Here is a 21,132-nt window from a genome sequence, read left to right as displayed (position 1 = left end):
ATTTCAGTTCGCGCTTCGCGCTCGTACAACCATATGAGATACATTATCTACATTGGGCTTATATTATAATTTTTGAAACAACAGGGTCTGGAATAAAGACATTGGGCTTATATTATAATATAAATAAATAATGGCGCAAATATTCACTACTGAATGACACGCGCCGTATAAGCTAAAACAACAACAACAACAACAATTTTTGAAACAACCGGGTCTGGAGAAAAAACTTTGGACTTATGTTATAATTTTTGAAACAACCGGGTGTGGAATAAAGACTTTGGGCTTATATTGTTACTTTTTAAGCAACCGGGTCTGGAATAAAGACATTGGGCTTATATTATTATTTTTGAAACAACCGGGTCTGGAATATAGACTATGGATTTATATTATAATTTTTGAAAAACCGGGTCTTGAATAAAGACTTTGGGCTTATATTATAATTTTTTTAACAACCGGGTCTGGAAAAAAGACTTTGGACTTATATTATAATTTGTTAATTAACCGGGTCAGGAAAAGAGACTTTGCACTTTTGTGCTATATGAACGCATTACTATAGGATTTTAGTTTAGAACGGATTTGCCAAAAATCCCTTCTAAATTATAACATTTGTGGGTGAAATTATTACATTTGTGGGTAAAGTGTTATTACATTTGTGGGCGTTATTACATAATTTTGTGGGCGTTATTACATTTGTGGGTGCAACAGGGGTCCACCTGAAATTTGGGATGGGCGCAGGTAAAAATTGGACAAGCAAAAAAAAAAAGGTTATCAACCAATTTTTTTTTGTTTTTGGGGACCACACAAATTTTAGGGGGGTCCACCTGAAACAAAATTGAAAAGCAAAAAAATAATTAAAAAAGGGTTATCAACAGAAATCTTAGGGGGTGTCTGTCCCCCACCTCAAATTTAGGGGGGACAGGACCCCGTCCCCCCGCTTCCGCCGCCTATGGCCATGCCTGAAGCCCTGCTCCTGCGCTTGGTTAAAGATTGCCATGGAAACATCACTCAAAATTCAATTTTGTTCGAAATACATGTAATTTTTTGGAGACATTGAGCCCACGTTCCACATTTTCGGTATGAAAGCACTGGTGGTTCAGTGGTAGAATTCTCGCCTGCCACGCGGGTGGCCCGGGTTCGATTCCCGGCCAGTGCAAATTTTTAATAATACTTGTTTTTACGTCAAAAGTGGATTTCTAAAAGCGCCAAGATTTGGACCTGAAGGGTATTTTTTTCCAACGAGCCAAATGACAGAGAATATCATGCAAAAGTGCTGAGTTCTCTATACAATCTCTTTTTCGGAAAATTTTGAGCGAACTTAGCAAGCTAACCCTGCATAGGGTAATGAAATTTTCGAAAAAGTTTACAAAAAGATCGTGTCAAAAGTCAAATCGGCGGTCTGGTAATTAAGAAAAGAAAATAACGAGGTTTGAAATTACAGTATATATTTATTTCATTTTGATCCACATGTAATGGGGGGGTGCAGCTATGTACCATTCTAGCAATCTTGCACCAGTCATTATAAACATAATTTTATGTATATGCTTTACCCGACACAATATAGGAAGAGAAATGGAAATCATTCAAATAATCTTTAAAAAACGAGTTTTTGTCCAAAATTTATGGTCTCCAACCCACTACCCACTTTCTAACAAGACAGCAATGAGCGAACTTGGACTGACATGCAACTATGATATTGTTTTGTACATTGGACTTTGGAGTATGAAACATTTTTTTTGTGCAGTACAAGGAGTTTGATGAACAGTATAATCACAATGTTGAGACCAACGTTCCCTCTACAACATGCAAGCACTGGTGGTTCAGTGGTAGAATTCTCGCCTGCCACGCGGGTGGCCCGGGTTCGATTCCCGGCCAGTGCAAGTTTTAGTAACATTTTTTGTTATGTCAAAAGTAGATTTCTAAAAGCGCCAAGATTTGGAACACAGGGGTAATTTTTTTCCAACGAGCTCAATGACATAGAGAATATCATGCAAAGGTCATGTTGCTTTTTCCTGTGAAAACATAAAAGTAGTCAGATGACTGACCCTTATAGGCAAAGTTTTAGTATTTCTCATCTCAATGATTTTGAGGCAAAAAATAAATGCTGTAATGAGAGAGAAATTCGATAGTTCTGAGTTTTCTATACAATCTGGTTTTGCGGAAAATTTCGAGTGAACTCGATAAGATAACCTTGAAATTAAGGGTGATAAAATTTTCGAAAAAGAAAACATAAATTTTAGCGTGTCAAAAGTCAAATTGGTCTGGTATTTAAGAAAAGATAATGAAAAATAACGAGGTTTGAAATACAATAAAGTATTCCTTTACTTACTTATTCATTTCTTTATTTGTTCGTTTGTATATTTATTTATTCATTCGTGTTTAGGGGGTAGGTCCAATTTCATTAGTCCTTTACACCAGTAATGATAAACCCCACTTAATGCATATATATATAATTCAACACCCGACACAATACAGGAAGACAAACGGAAGTCAAAGAAAATTATCTTGATAAAATGTAATTAAAATATTCGACAAAAAATAAAGTTTTGTACAAAATTTAGGATCTCCAACGACACAATTCCCTTCCCAACAAAACAGCGATGGGAGAACTTGGACCAAGAAGCAACTGCGAAATTATTTTCCACATTGTAAGCATGAGTCAAAATATTGTTTTTTTTTTCATATTTGTTAAAGTTCCAGAGTATTGGAGAACACAATGTGACCTACGTTTCCCTTTTTCGGTACGCAAGCACTGGTGGTTCAGTGGTAGAATTCTCGCCTGCCACGCGGGTGGCCCGGGTTCGATTCCCGGCCAGTGCAAGTTTTTGGTAACATTTTTTTGTTATGTCAAAAGTGTGTTTCTAAAAGCGCCATCCTTTGGAACTTTCTTACAAACGAGCTCAATGACGTAGAGAATATCATGCAAAAGTCATATCGTTGCTTTTTCGAGTGAAAACATTATTTGAAAATAGATGACTGACCCTTCTATAATTTTGTTAGGCAAAGTATATACAATCTCTATACAATCTCTATAGAATCTTTTTTTATATCTAAATACAAAAGAAAGGCGTCTTCAACTATCACTAATTACATATTCATGAAGACGTGAAAAGAACGTTATCTACGATATAATGAAAAACTTCTGTTTAATATGCCATGACTTTGTCATTCCTTGTCAAATTTGGTACATTTATCAGTTTTGTTTGTCTGATATAACTATATCTATTAAAACAGTACTATTTTCAGCCCAAAGTAAACCCTTCACAACGAAAAAGATGAAGGTTTATAATGTGAAATGAAGACTTTTGAAACCAATACTCTTTAAAACAAAAACAAAACAACTTGCATTGGCCGGGAATCGAACCCGGGCCACCCGCGTGGCAGGCGAGAATTCTACCACTGAACCACCAATGCGCTCACATTCAATCAAAATTAGTTCTACATTCCATGGCCTAAATTTGTCTGACATCCTGATGAACTTGGAGTATTTTAGTCTTTATTCGTGTCAGAAACATGGGAAGAGGAAAATGTTTCCGCCACGTTCACTAGTAAGATCATAAATAGATGGCGCTCGAATGGATTTGTAGAGCATCGTCATCAGTCTAATTCTTATCAAGTTTTTATCCCAGGCATTGACTCTCAGCCTAATATCCATGGTCCTGCGAGGTGAGGCGCTGAAACACCTCCAAAGAATTTCCCGGGGTGCTGCGTGTGTTATAAATACACCATCGATGGCACCACTGGAAATCAGGTTGATATGCTAAAAAGTAGAAAAATAACCAAAATAACCTTTATTCTGTAGTGACCCCCCCCCCCACTTTTTTTTGCTTGTCAAAATTTAATTCCATACCAGCAGCCCCTACGAAAAATCGTTCCCAGGGCCTTGCCAAGATAATTTTATTGTATCAGAAGAAATTATTTTGCCCTTATGTGACATCACGCGTCATTCAAGTATTGTAAATTGTACACAGTCATGTTCAATCAGCCTTCGGCTGCGACATTTAATAATAAACCATTTTTAATTGATTTCTTTAAATTAGAAAACACATCAAACTTATAGTCAAACGTGTTTCACTTTACCGGGGGTGTCATTCTCCACTGGACGCATCGCTTCAGACATTACAAAAATATTACAGAAAAAAAATTGCACTGGCCGGGAATCGAACCCGGGCCACCCGCGTGGCAGGCGAGAATTCTACCACTGAACCACCAGTGCTTACACGCCTGAAGATGCGGAACGTAACTGCAATGTTCGAAGGTCATACTACTTGTACTCTTTAAAATGTTGGGCAACATACTGTCCACACAGCAATTGGTTAAAGAATATCAAACTCTCGGTAGTTTTCAACCAATATAGTTTTCACCCAAAGCACACATTATTGGTTTAAAACTACTCAGAATTGAATAAAATTTCAACCAATTGCTGTGTGGACAGCATGTTGCCCAACATTTTTAAGAGTGTACAAATGAAATTATTTTGGTCTCATTATTCGCTTGGGAAAAATAGCTACATAGCCAGCTTGCCCCAAATGATAGTTTGCCCATCACCTTCACAAATCGTGATTATAATTTGTTATGCTTGATCAAATTCCGACCCAAAAGAGTCGGGTAGATAGGGTTGTGGGAGACCCCTTACTTTGTACAAAAAACCTAGTTTTGGTTGATATGGTTTTATATATAGATCTTAATGAGCATAATAATTTTCAGTGAATTTGATCCTCCTTTATATCATGAAATGTGTTGAATCATAATATCTACTGAGCTGTTTTTGAGAATTCTACCACTCACACTACCAGTGCTTTCGTGTCAATAAATGGGAATTTAGGTCCCATATTCAAAGATTATACCCTTATTCAAAACCTTTTTTAATTATCATTTTGTAGAATTAAAAGAAAAGATGCCTCATGTTAAAATAGTAACTCAATCGCTTCTAAATCCACCCCCCCCCTCGGCGTATTGCTCTAAAGGGAGTGGGGTGGTTGGATACCCCAATTTGTACACAAATTTAAGTTCTTGTGAAGTTGCAATTATTATTTTAATTAGCATGATAATTCTCAATGATTTACATTTTTTTTACATCCACCTCTATTGTGTCGGATGTTGAATCATATCTATAATTAAACTGTTTTTATTATCTCTTGCGTAGATATGCATGGCCTGCCGTATGACGGTGGGAGTGAGTTAGCTGCTTGCCTGCCCCCCCCCCCCCTAATAAAGGAAAACCAATCAATTAATACAAAATCACTCTGAATTAAAAGAAAATAAATGTATTGTACTTCCAATCTCATATCTTTTATACAATAAAAAATACAATATAATAATTTCTTAATATCAAGGATGGAATGCTTGATATCAAGATTTCAGATAAGTGAGAAGAAAAGCTCACCATATCAGTTTTATAATATTAGAAGATGCTTATTCAAATTTTGTTCTCCAAGAATTAAAATCAATAACTGAATACTGATTTACTGCGTGAGATAATAATCTGAGATTTTTTTTGTTTTAAGGAGGCATAATTATTTAAATCACATGCATGCAAATATAGGAATATATATGCTTTTGTCATGTGATTAAATAAAGAAGATTGGCCTATGGTATAAGATGCTCTGTGTCTGTCATTGAGTTTATTGGAAGAAATTTTCCCTTGAGGTCTTAATCTTGGCACTTTTAGACTATAGATTACAGGAAAAAAATGCACTGGCCGGGAATCGAACCCGGGCCACCCGCGTGGCAGGCGAGAATTCTACCACTGAACCACCAGTGCTTCCGGCATGCCTACTTCATGGAACGTATAGGTCGCATGTTCAAGGAGCATTCTGGTATTCAAAACTTTTTTTTTTGTACAAATAAAAAAAAGACTCGTGGTTATAATATGCAAAACGACAACTCAATCGCTCGTAAGCCCAAGACCACCCCACTGGTGTATTGCTTGAAAGGGAGTGGGGTGGTTGGAGATCCCCAATTTTGTACAAAATTCATGTTTTTGTACAAATTGTATAATCATTTTTTGGCATGACAATTTTCAATGATTTATTTTTATCCACCTCCATTATGTCGGATGTTGATATCTATTAAACTGTTTTTAATTATCTCTGGCGTATATAGGGCTATGGTGGAGGGGGTTAGCTGCTCGCCTGCCCGTTCCCCATCCCAAAAAGAAAAAATATCAATCAATCATAAACAAAACCTTCTGGTATGTGAAAGAATATCACTGTATTTTTTTGCATTTCCTATACCCCATAAATTTTATTTAATGAAAAAATGATTTCTGGATAATCAGGAAATATAGGATTAAGTTTAAAAAAGCTTGCTAATTTTGAATTTTTATAATATGAAAGGATGCCTATTCAAATTTGGACCTCCAAGAATTTGATACTAGGAATGACTTATGATTTACTTTGAAATATTACAAATAATTGATTAAACTTATGAGAGCTAGGTACCTACAGGCAAATAAAGATGAGAATTTCTATGCTAAAATGAGGAAGATGGGAGAGTGGAGGAGATGACCATGGTATGAGAGCATGACAGAGGAAAAAGTTTGTTCTTAATCTTCGCGGTTTCAGTGCACTCTCACCTCCCTGTTTGGACACCACAAAGTGATTACTAAAAAAAATTGCACTGGCCGGGAATCGAACCCGGGCCACCCGCGTGGCAGGCGAGAATTCTACCACTGAACCACCAGTGCTTACACGCTTGAGGGCGGGGAACGTAACTGCAATGTTCGAAGGTCATACTACTTTAGATTTTGTACTCTATTAAAAATGTTGGGCAACATACTGTCCACACAGCAATTGGTTAAAGAATATCAAACTCTCGGTAGTTTTCAACCAATAGAGTTGTCACCCAAAGCACACATTATTGGTTTAAAACTACTCAGAATTGGATAAAATTTTAACCATTATTGTTGTGTGGACAGCATGTTGCCCAACATTTTTAAGAATGTACAAATGAAATTATTTTGGTCTCATTATTCGCTTGGGAAAAATAGCTACATATCCAGCTTGCCCAAAGATGATAGTTTGCCCATCACCTTCACAAATCGTGATTATAATTTGTTATGCTTGATATCGCAGACTTTTTAAAGTCAAATTCCGACCCACTAATGAATTGCTCAGAAAAGAGTCGGGTAGTTAGGTTTAGAGACCTTAATTTGTACAAAAAATCTAGTTTTGGTTCATATGTTTTTTATATATAGATCTTAATGAGCATGATAATTTTCAGTGAATTTGATCCTCCTTTATATCATGAAATGTGTTGAATCATATCTACTGAGCTGTTTTTGAGAATTCTACCACTCACACTACCAGTGCTTTCGTGTCAATAAATGGGAATTTAGGTCCCATATTCAAAGATTATACCCTTATTCAAAACCTTTTTTAATTATCATTTTGTAGAATTAAAAGAAAAGATGCCTCATGTTAAAATAGTAACTCAATCGCTTCTAAATCCACCCCCCCCCCTCGGCGTATTGCTCTAAAGGGAGTGGGGTGGTTGGATACCCCAATTTTGTACACAAATTTAAGTTCTTGTGAAAAATTTGCAATTATTATTTCAATTAGCATGATAATTCTCAATGATTTACATTTTTTTTACATCCACCTCTAGATTGTGTCGGATGTTGAATCATATCTATAATTAAACTGTTTTTATTATCTCTTGCGTAGATATGCATGGCCTGCCGTATGACGGTGGGAGTGAGTTAGCTGCTTGCCTGCCCCCCCCCCCCCCCCCCCTAATAAAGGAAAACCAATCAATTAATACAAAATCACTCTGAATTAAGAGAAAATAAATGTATTGTACTTCCAATCTCATATCTTTTATACAATAAAAAATACAATATAATAATTTCTTAATATCAAGGATGGAATGCTTGATATCAAGATTTCAGATAAGTGAGAAGAAAAGCTCACCATTATCAGTTTTATAATATTAGAAGATGCTTATTCAAATTTTGTTCTCCAAGAATTAAAATCAATAACTGAATACTGATTTACTGCGTGAGATAATAATCTGAGATTTTTTTTGTTTTAAGGAGGCATAATTATTTAAATCACATGCATGCAAATATAGGAATATATATGCTTTTGTCATGTGATTAAAGGAGAATGAAACCATTAGAACAAGATAGCTTGTGTGAAAACAGAAAAATCAAAGAAACAGATCAAAAAAAGTTTGATAAAAATCGGACAATGAGAAAGTTATGAGCATTTGAATATTGCGATCACTAATGCTATGGAGATAGCAAATTGGCAAGGCTACAAAGATGTGTGATGTCACTGATGAACAACTCTCCCCATTACTTTAGTATATATTTCACTTGAATTGCCTCTTTTATCACATTTATCCATAGATCATGTGTTCTTTCTACATGAGGGCATGTAATACATATTTTTTAAGAATACATCATGGATAAAGAGTTTGTATCATCATAACAAAAAGCAAAAAGAGACATTTTGAGGGTATTTTATAGTCCACCAAAGGGAAAGTTGTTCATCAGTGACATCACACATCCTTGTCGCATTGCCAATGGGAGGATCTCCATAGCATTAGTGATTGCAATATTCAAATGCTCATAACTTTCTCATTATTTGTCCGATTTTTCTCAAACTTTCTTTATTCTTATTCTTTGATTTTTCTGTTTCTACACAAGCCTATTTGTTCCAAAGGTTTCATTCCCCTTTAAATAAAGAAGATTGGCCTATGGTATAAGATGCTCTGTGTCTGTCATTGAGTTTATTGGAAGAAATTTTCCCTTGAGGTCTTAATCTTGGCACTTTTAGACTATAGATTACAGGAAAAAAATGCACTGGCCGGGAATCGAACCCGGGCCACCCGCGTGGCAGGCGAGAATTCTACCACTGAACCACCAGTGCTTCCGGCATGCCTACTTCATGGAACGTATAGGTCGCATGTTCAAGGAGCATTCTGGTATTCAAAACTTTTTTTTTGTACAAATAAAAAAAAGACTCGTGGTTATAATATGCAAAACGACAACTCAATCGCTCGTAAGCCCAAGACCACCCCACTGGTGTATTGCTTGAAAGGGAGTGGGGTGGTTGGAGATCCCCAATTTTGTACAAAATTCATGTTTTTGTACAAATTGTATAATCATTTTTTGGCTTGACAATTTTCAATGATTTATTTTTATCCACCTCCATTATGTCGGATGTTGATATCTATTAAACTGTTTTTAATTATCTCTGGCGTATATAGGGCTATGGTGGAGGGGGTTAGCTGCTCGCCTGCCCGTTCCCCATCCCAAAAAGAAAAAATATCAATCAATCATAAACAAAACCTTCTGGTATGTGAAAGAATATCACTGTATTTTTTTGCATTTCCTATACCCCATAAATTTTATTTAATGAAAAATGATTTCTGGATAATCAAGAATTTAATTTTTTATATCAGGAAATATAGGATTAAGTTTAAAAAAGCTTGCTAATTTTGATTTTTTATAATATGAAAGGATGCCTATTCAAATTTGGACCTCCAAGAATTTGATACTAGGAATGACTTATGATTTACTTTGAAATATTACAAATAATTGATTAAACTTATGAGAGGTGCTTAACAGACATACAGGCAAATAAAGATGAGAATTTCTATGCTAAAATGAGGAAGATGGGAGAGTGGAGGAGATGACCATGGTATGAGAGCATGACAGAGGAAAAAGTTTGTTCTTAATCTTCGCGGTTTCAGTGCACTCTCACCTCCCTGTTTGGACACCACAAAGTGATTACTTAAAAAAATTGCACTGGCCGGGAATCGAACCCGGGCCACCCGCGTGGCAGGCGAGAATTCTACCACTGAACCACCAGTGCTTACACGCTTGAGGGTGGGGAACGTAACTGCAATGTTCGAAGGTCATACTACTTTAGATTTTGTACTCTATTAAAAATGTTGGGCAACATACTGTCCACACAGCAATTGGTTAAAGAATATCAAACTCTCGGTAGTTTTCAACCAATAGAGTTGTCACCCAAAGCACACATTATTGGTTTAAAACTACTCAGAATTGGATAAAATTTTAACCATTATTGTTGTGTGGACAGCATGTTGCCCAACATTTTTAAGAATGTACAAATGAAATTATTTTGGTCTCATTATTCGCTTTGGAAAAATAGCTACATATCCAGCTTGCCTCAAAGATGATAGTTTGCCCATCACCTTCACAAATCGTGATTATAATTTGTTATGCTTGATATCGCAGACTTTTTAAAGTCAAATTCCGACCCACTAATGAATTGCTCAGAAAAGAGTGGGGTAGTTAGGTTTAGAGACCCCTTAATTTGTACAAAAAATCTAGTTTTGGTTCATATGTTTTTTATATATAGATCTTAATGAGCATGATAATTTTCAGTGAATTTGATCCTCCTTTATATCATGAAATGTGTTGAATCATATTAATATCTACTGAGCTGTTTTTGAGAATTCTACCACTCACACTACCAGTGCTTTCGTGTCAATAAATGGGAATTTAGGTCCCATATTCAAAGATTATACCCTTATTCAAAACCTTTTTTAATTATCATTTTGTAGAATTAAAAGAAAAGATGCCTCATGTTAAAATAGTAACTCAATCGCTTCTAAATCCACCCCCCCCCCTCGGCGTATTGCTCTAAAGGGAGTGGGGTGGTTGGATACCCCAATTTTGTACACAAATTTAAGTTCTTGTGAAAAAATTGCAATTATTATTTTGATTAGCATGATAATTCTCAATGATTTACATTTTTTTTACATCCACCTCTATTGTGTCGGATGTTGAATCATATCTATAATTAAACTGTTTTTATTATCTCTTGCGTAGATATGGCCTGCCGTATGCAGTGGGAGTGAGTTAGCTGCTTGCCCCCCCCCCCCTCCAATAAAGGAAAACCAATCAATTAATATAAAATCACTCTGAATTAAGAGAAAATAAATGTATTGTATGTACAACCTCATATCTTTTATACAATAAATAATACAATATAATAATTTCTTAATATCAAGGATGGAATGCTTGATATCAAGATTTCAGATCAAGGATTCAGATTAAGTGAGAAAAAGCTCACCATAATCAGTTTTATAATATTAGAAAATGCTTATTCAAATTTTGGTCTCCAAGAATTACAAAAAAATGAATACTGATTTACTGCGTTTTACACCACTTTCGTTTTACACTAGCGATGTTAACCCCGTACTATCGCTCTTAGCACCGCAATTGCTGGGATAACCCTGCTTTTTTGCAGGGCCAAATAATCCCGTACTAAAGATGGGGTTAGCCCACTTTGCAAAAATGCTGTGTAAAAAGAAAGTGGTCTAAGCTTAACCCCGTACTATAGGGCAATTTAGCCCCACCTATAGTACGGGGTTAAGGAAATTTTAGCGTGTGTAAGAAAATACTTGCACTGGCCGGGAATCGAACCCGGGCCACCCGCGTGGCAGGCGAGAATTCTACCACTGAACCACCAGTGCTATCACTTTAGTCTTTACGTTGCGGAACATAGGACCCATGATTCCAGATCACAATGTTCCTCAATCACTAATAAGTCACTCGGAGAGGACGCTAATCCGTTGGTCCTGTGGTTAACGTCCATGCTATCAAGCATTCGTCATGCTTTCAGTCTGTTTAAACATGGACCAACTACTCTAGTAGTAGTAGGTCCATGGTTCAAATTACCACTAACACCAAATGTGTAGAAAATTGCTACAACTCATGAAAGAGAGTAAGTTTTTGTAAAGAAATTTATTTTATTTCGATAGAAATGATGGGAAGCAATTGCTTCTTTAAAAATTTGAAATTATATACATTTCGTCAACACATCATGCTTTATTTCCTGGTGTAACTTACACAGTCAAAACATGGGACCATGCACACTATAAACGGACGGGCATTTTTCAGTAATTTTTCCCATCTTTATTTTGTTCATTACTCTGTAATTACATACTTTTCCTGAAAAAAATCTTTTTACAGATGTTTATTTATTTATTTATCCATTTACTTATTTATTTATGTAATCATTTATTTATTTGTTTTCAGATTTCTGCAATTTTTTGTTCAATTCTGTGAACAAAATGTGGGTCGCTCACCTCTGCATGACCAGCTACCCGCCCATGTCTCACACCCTAAGAAATGAATTTGTGACCCTATACATGCTGAATGAATGGGAAAAGCCACCCTTAGTGGTGAGAAAGTACCCTTCTCATCCAAGACGTGTAATTAAATAATAACACCAACTACAAAGGCCGGAATAAATGTAATTCATAAATCCGTATGAAAAAAAAATTGTTACAACCTTATTTACGCAAGATTCATGCTACCCCTTTTTCAGTAACCATGTATACAAAACATAAAAATGACCATCTAATTTGTGATTTTATGCAAGTTTAGCGCCCCGGCTGTAGACTTCATCATTTGACAAGTTTGCTTTTTAAAGGTTTATTCTGTTTTTCTTATCAACGAGGTTTGGGGGGTAAACTTACACTATATCATTAACCTGCAATAATGACAAATCCATTTGAGCGCCATCTACAGAAATATTGTATCTAGTGTACACGGTGGAGAAACGTCTGCTCACGTTTCTGTCACGAAGAAAGACTAAAAATAAAACTTCAAGTTCATCGTGATGTCAGACAAATCCAGATGTCTTAAAGTATGATTGGGATATCAGAACTTGATCGACTTCAATTTTTCACGAGAGCGCATTGGTGGTTCAGTGGTAGAATTCTCGCCTGCCACGCGGGTGGCCCGGGTTCGATTCCCGGCCAATGCAAGCTATTTTGTTTTTAATCGTGTGAAGTTGTAACATACAAGGAAATTGATTGCATGATGCTGTTCAAAAAGATACACATAGGTATTAAACTGACATGTTACATTATACATATCCAATATATTTTAACGGATTCATTTCGTTCTATTTCCATTCGTTTTTCTTTAAATCTTATTATACTGTTTCATATATTTTGACCAACCAACATCTAATCCAAATTGATGTGAAAATATGTTGTCATAATCGTGTATACCAAACAAGATCATCCAACGTTGATTCAGAAATATAGGTCCTTTGGGCAATGGTTTGAATTCTATGATAATTATGATGAATATCATCCTAATATTTGTCTTATTTTTTCCGAATGAGACCTTATCAAAGATTCTAGATGTGAATCCGATAATCGGAAAAGCCGACAGCTGGAAATCATTCCTTTTATTCACATGGCAATTTACAAATAACTCATTAACGTTTAATCCCATTAAAGCCCTACCAATTCCAAAGGTGAATCCCAAGCATATTGGTATCCCTTTCTCTCTTCATAGATAACATGGAGCGCATTGGTGGTTCAGTGGTAGAATTCTCGCCTGCCACGCGGGTGGCCCGGGTTCGATTCCCGGCCAATGCATTGACATTTTGTTTGAAAGAATAATCACTCTTAACTATAACAACCAAAGTGAGATACTTATTATACTTTTGAGGAAAACATATGTGATTGTTGCAAAAGAAACAAAGGTGTATCATTTTATTTCATATTCCGAGTGATGTAATTTCAACATTCAGAATCCTATATTTAAGACCGCCGGTAATCGACAAATTTTTATTTTTTTATTACAATTCTGCAACCATAATGGAACTACTCAAAAGGCATGATTCAAAATTATTATGTCAGAATGACCTTTTGGGAGACATACCCCCCCCCCAAAAAAAAAAAGTCGGCCTTAAAACTTTATACGCTTTCTATTTCACCAAATTAGATATCATGATTACCTTGAACCAATAAGCATTAGCTTTCAGTATATTCGAGTTCCCAGAAAAAAACACAAACACTAAGCACGGAAGGTAGTTTACCAGTCCATTCGAGCGCCATCTATAGATAGATTCATACCAGTGCCAATGGTGAAGACGTGTCATCTGCTCGCGAAGATGGGCAAAAATACTTTAAGTTCATCAAGATGTCAGACAAATCCAAGTCTTTAAACAGGATTGGGATATAACAACTTGACTTTCTCCTTGGCATAGACGCATTGGTGGTTCAGTGGTAGAATTCTCGCCTGCCACGCGGGTGGCCCGGGTTCGATTCCCGGCCAATGCAATTTTGTTTTTAATCATGTGTATTTGTAACTTAGAAATAAATTTATTGTGTGATAACCATAACAACGTACGGAGGATCAAAACACGGTGTTCAGAGCTACAGATTGTGCATATCGAATACGTTTCTTTAGGATCCATTTCATTATCTATTACCATTCCATGATTGTTTTTTTGTAATATTTTTTTTATTTATTTGTTTATTATTTGTTTAACTAATATCTAAACCAGCTCGATGTGAAATTGAAGTAGGTACGGTAGGTAAAGATGTATCCTGTGATATAATGATTGATATGATTACAATCTACAAAACTAATGTTTGTTTTGACATTTTCAGTATAATTATTTTAATTTATGATTTGGTATTATAAATATGATTTGAGTTTGAATGATGGTTACTAACAATGTCTTAACTTCATCAATATGATCAAAGAAACAAGTTGTGAATCAGACCCCATTTCATAAATGTTTCTCTATTCAATGCAAATTATGTTGTTTTAAATCATGCGCAGTGGTAACAAGGAAGGATATTTATTGCATGACAACGTCCACAGAGGAATTAAAACACAATTTAGCTCATTGTCTAATGGATACATTTATAATCTTTTACGATTCACTAATAATTATGTATCCTTTGCTTAAAACTGAAAATGAAATATGCTCAAAATCTAAAAACCGAGATGTTGGAGTTACAACCTTTTCACCACTACAAAAACTCTGGTGTTGATTTAACACCAGCCCAGAATCTATGTCCACACCAGAGAAGTGTTAAACAACATCGGTTTCGTTTTGGTCTAACACCAGATAGGTATATTAGTATCAAAACAGCATCGGTTTGATTCCAAACTGTTGTTGTTTCAATACTTCTCTGGTGTGGACATCGGGCTGGACACCGGAGTTTTTTGCAGTGCAAAACAAAAACTGGTTATTCCAGCCTTGCATAAAGCTGAATCTAACATTGTACAAGGTGGGTCGAGCCATTTAAAGTGGTAAATACAACATAAGAAAATGTAGTATTACTCCAACAGTTCAAATGTTGATTTAACATTATATTTTTAGAGCGCAACATCTAAAGCAAAGTGATTTGGAATTATTTTTTATATTACCCTATAACATGTCAATTACTATAGGTCATCCGACATGGATTCAAAAGTGGTTCCTATACAGGAAAAGGTTTGAGTCCTATGATATAAAGATGGATATTTATTTACAAGGTCTTATATAACTGAAATTGCAAAGATTCTTAAATCCACCACCCGGAAATCTTACTTTTAATCAAAAGGCAAATAGCTAATTGCTTATTAATCTTTGAACCCCTTATAAACCATACAAATTCCACAGTTGAACCACAAGTCTAACGTTATTTACACTTTATGACCATGAGCGCATTGGTGGTTCAGTGGTAGAATTCTCGCCTGCCACGCGGGTGACCCGGGTTCGATTCCCGGCCAATGCATTGAAATTTTGTTTTGATGCACAAAGAAAAAAAATACTGTACATCGAATGAAAATTATTTACAAAATGACTTGATTCGAGGACAGATTTTTCTTCAATAGAATCCAATAAATCTCCTCAGAGTGGTATTTCTACGTTATAAATTAATTTGCGTATTTTTTATCTACTGCCAAATAGGCCTAGTCTTTGTTATATTTAAGCATAAAACAATCATTTTTATATCATATTTTTATTTTGTCGAATCCAGGGTCATGTCCTTTTAAAGGAAATCCTGATTTAGGATCAACCAGTAAGCGCATTGGTGGTTCAGTGGTAGAATTCTCGCCTCCCACGCGGGTGACCCGGGTTCGATTCCCGGCCAATGCATTGTGTTGTTTTAATGCCAGGAATAGTCACGATTGTGAGTTATTTTGTTAACTTTTGTTTCAGATCATTTATTTTTTATGAATCGTTCTTTTTGACAGAATGCAAATGATATTAATCATAAAAGAATGATATTAAAAGGTCTAAATAAATAAAAATCACTCCCGTTCCTGGAGTGCCAGGGTGTTCAGAGCGCCCCCCAACAGAATTTTGATGGTGTTTTTTTTTTCTCGTTTGAATGTTTTTACCCCTTCTATCGTGATTTTTCACCCCATGAAATTCAACTTAGCATATCAATAATGTTTTTATGTCATTCCGTGTTTTTTCCATCAATTTTGCGACCCGGGTCCGATTCCCGGCCAGTGGAAGTAATTTTGCTTATTCATCCTCTTCGAGACGAATTCCCCATTTCCCCCAAGGTAAATTATCTGAAGACGTAAATGCAAAATGAAAAAGTGAATGAAATCTATGGCTGAAAAATCAAATTGTATATTTACATAGGCCTACTATGTGCAAGAAAAAATGACATGGAACAAAATTGGGCAAACTTTGAATGTCGGGGAGGGTATAGGGATTTGACAGATGTTTATGCGTTTCGGTGAAATCATTGCACTCTATATACATAAATAAAACGCTATAGTACTTCGAATACAACAGCATAAATAACCATTCGCCCTTCATCGTTATTTACATTCATGTACATTATTTAATTCAGAGTCATTTTTAAAATGGGAAGTAGAGGGCGTACAATTAGCACCTATCCCATTGTCTGGTGTCCCCATTTATATCATTGAAAAAAAAGCGACACGCTGGTCACAAAAGCCCCGATAGAAACTTATGAATCAAAATAAAAATCGACGGAAACGCTTTTCTCTTTTGAACACAACATAGTCTGAACAATTATGATAAAATAAACAATTAAGGGGAGAAAGGCAAGAATAACAACATTGTGGAGACGGCTGCTGTTTGAAACAGCAGACAAACCGGCCAGACACGGGTCAATATAACCGACTCTATCGGACCCATTGAAACATAATTGGTATAAAAAAAGGAGATAAAATAATAATAGGAAGAGGTGGAGTAGAGGAATAAAAAAATAATTGCTCTCATGACATGTGCGGTTTTCAGAATTGGTTCCCATTGACTTGTATTTTCATGATAGCGTGAGAAAGGTTGCCAAAGGAGGGGGTGGGTGGGAGAGAGTGGGAGCGAGAGAGAGAGAGAGGGGGGGGGGGGGGTGGGGGAGCGAGGAGGGGGTCACTGTTCGGAAATATTCAAATCTTACCATGTTCATGACTTATAATTTGATCGTAAATTGTTTTTCCAAGACTCCAAGTTTGCTTGAAATTCCCTGTAAAAGTAAAAAATAAAATAAAAGACAGATAACGCTTTTCAAAAAGTTATCTTCGCATCACATAGGGGTCAGATTGGAAAACAGAATATTATCGGTACCCGGGGTAGGTACATAACATTCATTAATATTAATGGGTTTTTTTTCTGACGCCTCATCAGAGCAGGTCTCTGTAATGTCGTAAGATATGAATCCCCCAATGCCAATTTTCAGACAATTGTAAATGAAAATAATTCGTCAGTCGTCATATAGTATTACAAAACACACACAACGCACATCAAGAAAAATATCAAGCAAACATTGAACATACATAGCAAACTTATTTGATAAATTATGGGAACCCAATAAACATGATCAAAGATATTAACCAAATATTTATTTTAAAAAAAGTGGAGAAAAGGGGCAAGCCAGATTATGGAGGCACAGCTCGTATTTAATGTCACAAAATAATAAATGAAAATTCATAACTATGTTATTCTTTATTCCCATTTTTTCCTGCATTCATTAAAACTATGGACTTGTCAAAATGATGACGTCATAACATGTCACAATGAGTGATGGTACATCGAGCGAGGAATAAAAATGACAAAATTGAGAAGATAACATGATAGTATTTCTAACGATGAGGGCTCACTACTGAAATTGAAAGGATCGAGATGAGGCTTCATATTGATACTCGATAAAACACAATTTTCCGAGAACCTCATAATACGTACGATGTCTGTAGTGACTCTACCGGGAACCAATGCAGCGAATTTAAATTGAAGTATTGATTCATACAAGGGGGAGGGGGGGGGGGTGCAGGGGGAGGTAATGTAGTGGTTATAGCAAGTAATGCAAGAGCAAGTTCACAGGGCAAGGTCACTACCCTGGAAGCAATTCCTCTATAAAAATGACAAGCAAAATGCACCCCCTGCATTCGACGGTCCATGACAGTAGCAATTATGCATTTGTTGTTGTTGTTCAATCTTTCTGTTTTGGTCAGAAGTATGCTTGCCGTGACAGACGTTGGCAATAACGTCCTTCACATTTGTATGTACTATATACTTTGATTAGAAATAACTCGAGTGAATTAAACTCGCACAAACCAATCAACAAAATGGTTAGATTATAATAGTGGGCTTGTCTCATTATTCATGTTAATATTTGTAGTTTCGAAATTCATAAGGCCCTTCTCTTATGGGAAAAAATGACAAACTGAGCGACAACATTCCAATATTTCTTGTATTTTAATCTGGAACATCAGAGGAAAAGTTTATCATCTTTGCATATAGCCTTATGCTTTGCTGAGAAACTCAGACTTTATTTAAATATTTATATCGGTATAATTAATAATGTTCCAAGGGGCCCTGGCTGAATCAAAACCTATACCAACCTTTCCATATACGTGGTGTACAGATTGGGGGGGGGGCAGGGGGGCCATGGACCCCCCCCAAAAAAAAAAATCATCATGATTAAGAAAACAAGTTATTAAGGAGAAGGGGTGAATATGATTTTTCTGATCATTCTGATCATGTCAAAATCTAGACCTATCCCCCAAAAAAATTGTATTAAAAAGGGTGCAAGATTTTTACGTCGCTCGCTCGAAGCTGATTTCTTACTATTTTTTCGCCCCAAAATTCATGTTTTGCCCCCCTTAATTTTTTGGGGGCTCATTACGCCAATGCTGTTATAATAATGCTAGAGTTGAACGAAACCGATCGATGATAATTTGCATGCAGTTCGAAATAACGCAATAGATTTGGTTGGTCTGGGGACTTGGGCATTTGGGGCGACAGCGGTAAGTCTAGAATCATTTCCATACCTAAGTTACACTGTATCACGATCAACAGAGATTTTTATATGTATACATGTCAGAAATCTACATCAAACAATTGATACAATTTCTGTTCAAAAAATAATAAATGAAAGAAAAAACGAAGAAGAGAGTGCTTTGTTAATAGAAATTCTATATCTGACGATGTATCTCTTCGAATAATGAGTAGAGTACATTGATAATCAGGAATCAAGGTATACAGGAACTCCCTGGTATACCATGTATACAGGAGCCATGCAACGTAACGTTCATTTTACTAAACGATCAAGCTCCTGGAATCAGTCGTCTCTCCAGACCCCCCCCCCTCCCTATCCCTCTCCTCCTCTCTCCCTTCCAGGGTAGTCCTCTATCCCTCTTGTTCTCTCTTCTCCCATACATCCCTTTTCATGTATCGGACGCTTCGATAGCTTGCAACAATAATTCCTTACAAAGGAGAGAGAAAAAAAAGAGAACATCAAAGAAATTCCCGCTCTATTCATACCAGTCATGGACCTGTGTCATTAGCATTATGATTTTATTAATGCATGAAATATTTTGCCACGCATGCCTTCTATTTATTTTGCATTCATCTATTGAATTGCCGGGCTTGGTTTATTTTACGGGGGGAACCTTTCTGTAACAGTTGTTAATATTGATGGGAGAGGTTTTCTTTTTTCTTTTTTATTTGCCTTCTCTGTGCATGTATTCGCATTGCCGAGCGATCGATACTCATGTACTCAAGGTTATCTATCCCGGGGAAAACGATGCATGTTCGCTCGTAGAACAGCCATAAATTGAGCAATTAAATCCATGCAATATAGCATGTTGAAGGACCACTATACATCGCCAATGATAATATTTTGATAGACGCTCGAGCCTTCGCCTATCTCAACAGAGTACATTCTCCGCATCATACAAATTTAATTTCATTACAATTAGTGCCACTGTTTCAACATTTACTAGAGACTCGGGTGATGTTATCTATTCAATTTTGTAATGCATAGCTTTAAAATAAAGGCCTATACGTACATTTTAATTTTATAAACGATTCTGCAATGCTTTAACAATTTTAAAATGTAATTGTTTGTCTTCCAGTACTGTTAAGAACTGCTTGTGAATGTATAGAGTCCCGTATTTAGATCAATCTCAAAATTTTCACTTCGCGCTTCGCGCTCGCATCAATCGTTTAGTTACATACTTATCCTGCATAAGAAATTATAAAAGTGCTTAGAATGTCGAAATATAAAAAAATGTTCGGCTTGCGCTTCGTGCTTGTGTTCTTTTATTGTTGTGGTATTTATTGTCTGCATGATTGAGTCACTGCAAACAGTCCTGAACAGGTCCCTTTTTAGGCCAGTAAAATTTTCAGCTTGCGCGAAGCGCTCGCATTGATTATTAAGTTAGATATACATCTCCTTCATGATCTTAAAATGCTCGCATTATCTAATTAGGGCTTACGAGATATAATATCTTGTTTACAAGAATAAACCTAAGAAGAAACTGTTCCGTAAAACTTCAGTCTTTAGTAGGACTACCCATTCAAAGAGACAAACAAACATCAGCTTTTAGCGGTCAATCGGGGAAAATGTGGATGAAACTCTCATGAAAGTATCCCCTATTGGCAAAAGCTGGTTCAGCCCAAGTGTGTGACTGTAGCTTTAATTATATACGTTCCTCTTGTTTTATCTATATGAGTGTATATCTTCTGTTGCCCCTGCTTCTTGTTCATACAGTAGTTTCAGTGTACAGTTGGTGTTTTTTCTTTATTTTTTTTACCCAGTTGCTTGTTCATGATGATGTTGCATGGTTCCTAGCACATTTTTTTTTCTTACAAACTACAATTTTTTAATCCATGGATAATCATTCACATGTGTAACTCACTAATTTCCAATATGACCTGTACTGAAATTTCATACACTGAAATTATATTTGAATAATAATCCGATTTGATGATGATTTGTCTCAACTGCATCCCCCACTGACATACAGGTTGGGGCTTTTGGCCCACATCCCCCCCCCCCCGCTAAAAAAGTTTCACGACCAAGCAAAAAAAAAAAAAAAATTGAAAGAAAAGAAAGGGGAAAGGTGTGATATTTTTCTGAATAATA

At 36.0% G+C, this 21,132-nt stretch overlaps 15 non-coding genes across 15 annotated transcripts; 8 read left to right on the top strand and 7 right to left on the bottom strand.

Moving 5' to 3' along the window:
* Nucleotides 1–1,082: 1,082 nt before the first annotated feature.
* On the top strand, nucleotides 1,083–1,153 carry TRNAG-GCC. Its single transcript has one exon. It is a non-coding gene; the product is annotated as a tRNA-Gly (tRNA).
* A 653-nt stretch (nucleotides 1,154–1,806) lies between these two features.
* TRNAG-GCC lies at nucleotides 1,807–1,877 on the top strand. Its single transcript has one exon. It is a non-coding gene; the product is annotated as a tRNA-Gly (tRNA).
* Nucleotides 1,878–2,746: 869 nt separating this feature from the next.
* On the top strand, nucleotides 2,747–2,817 carry TRNAG-GCC. The gene has a single exon. It is a non-coding gene; the product is annotated as a tRNA-Gly (tRNA).
* A 523-nt stretch (nucleotides 2,818–3,340) lies between these two features.
* TRNAG-GCC lies at nucleotides 3,341–3,411 on the bottom strand. The gene has a single exon. It is a non-coding gene; the product is annotated as a tRNA-Gly (tRNA).
* Nucleotides 3,412–4,142: 731 nt separating this feature from the next.
* Nucleotides 4,143–4,213, bottom strand: TRNAG-GCC. Its single transcript has one exon. It is a non-coding gene; the product is annotated as a tRNA-Gly (tRNA).
* Nucleotides 4,214–5,690: 1,477 nt separating this feature from the next.
* On the bottom strand, nucleotides 5,691–5,761 carry TRNAG-GCC. The gene has a single exon. It is a non-coding gene; the product is annotated as a tRNA-Gly (tRNA).
* An 853-nt stretch (nucleotides 5,762–6,614) lies between these two features.
* TRNAG-GCC lies at nucleotides 6,615–6,685 on the bottom strand. The gene has a single exon. It is a non-coding gene; the product is annotated as a tRNA-Gly (tRNA).
* Nucleotides 6,686–8,802: 2,117 nt separating this feature from the next.
* On the bottom strand, nucleotides 8,803–8,873 carry TRNAG-GCC. The gene has a single exon. It is a non-coding gene; the product is annotated as a tRNA-Gly (tRNA).
* Nucleotides 8,874–9,750: 877 nt separating this feature from the next.
* On the bottom strand, nucleotides 9,751–9,821 carry TRNAG-GCC. Its single transcript has one exon. It is a non-coding gene; the product is annotated as a tRNA-Gly (tRNA).
* A 1,562-nt stretch (nucleotides 9,822–11,383) lies between these two features.
* Nucleotides 11,384–11,454, bottom strand: TRNAG-GCC. Its single transcript has one exon. It is a non-coding gene; the product is annotated as a tRNA-Gly (tRNA).
* Nucleotides 11,455–12,681: 1,227 nt separating this feature from the next.
* On the top strand, nucleotides 12,682–12,752 carry TRNAG-GCC. The gene has a single exon. It is a non-coding gene; the product is annotated as a tRNA-Gly (tRNA).
* A 554-nt stretch (nucleotides 12,753–13,306) lies between these two features.
* On the top strand, nucleotides 13,307–13,377 carry TRNAG-GCC. Its single transcript has one exon. It is a non-coding gene; the product is annotated as a tRNA-Gly (tRNA).
* A 616-nt stretch (nucleotides 13,378–13,993) lies between these two features.
* Nucleotides 13,994–14,064, top strand: TRNAG-GCC. Its single transcript has one exon. It is a non-coding gene; the product is annotated as a tRNA-Gly (tRNA).
* Nucleotides 14,065–15,445: 1,381 nt separating this feature from the next.
* TRNAG-GCC lies at nucleotides 15,446–15,516 on the top strand. The gene has a single exon. It is a non-coding gene; the product is annotated as a tRNA-Gly (tRNA).
* A 294-nt stretch (nucleotides 15,517–15,810) lies between these two features.
* TRNAG-CCC lies at nucleotides 15,811–15,881 on the top strand. The gene has a single exon. It is a non-coding gene; the product is annotated as a tRNA-Gly (tRNA).
* The last annotated feature ends 5,251 nt before the right edge of the window (nucleotides 15,882–21,132 follow it).

This window comes from Lytechinus variegatus, chromosome 3, assembly GCF_018143015.1.
Source record: "Lytechinus variegatus isolate NC3 chromosome 3, Lvar_3.0, whole genome shotgun sequence".
Classification (NCBI taxonomy): Eukaryota; Metazoa; Echinodermata; class Echinoidea; order Temnopleuroida; family Toxopneustidae; genus Lytechinus; species Lytechinus variegatus.
This window is presented reverse-complemented; position numbering and strand designations above follow the sequence as displayed.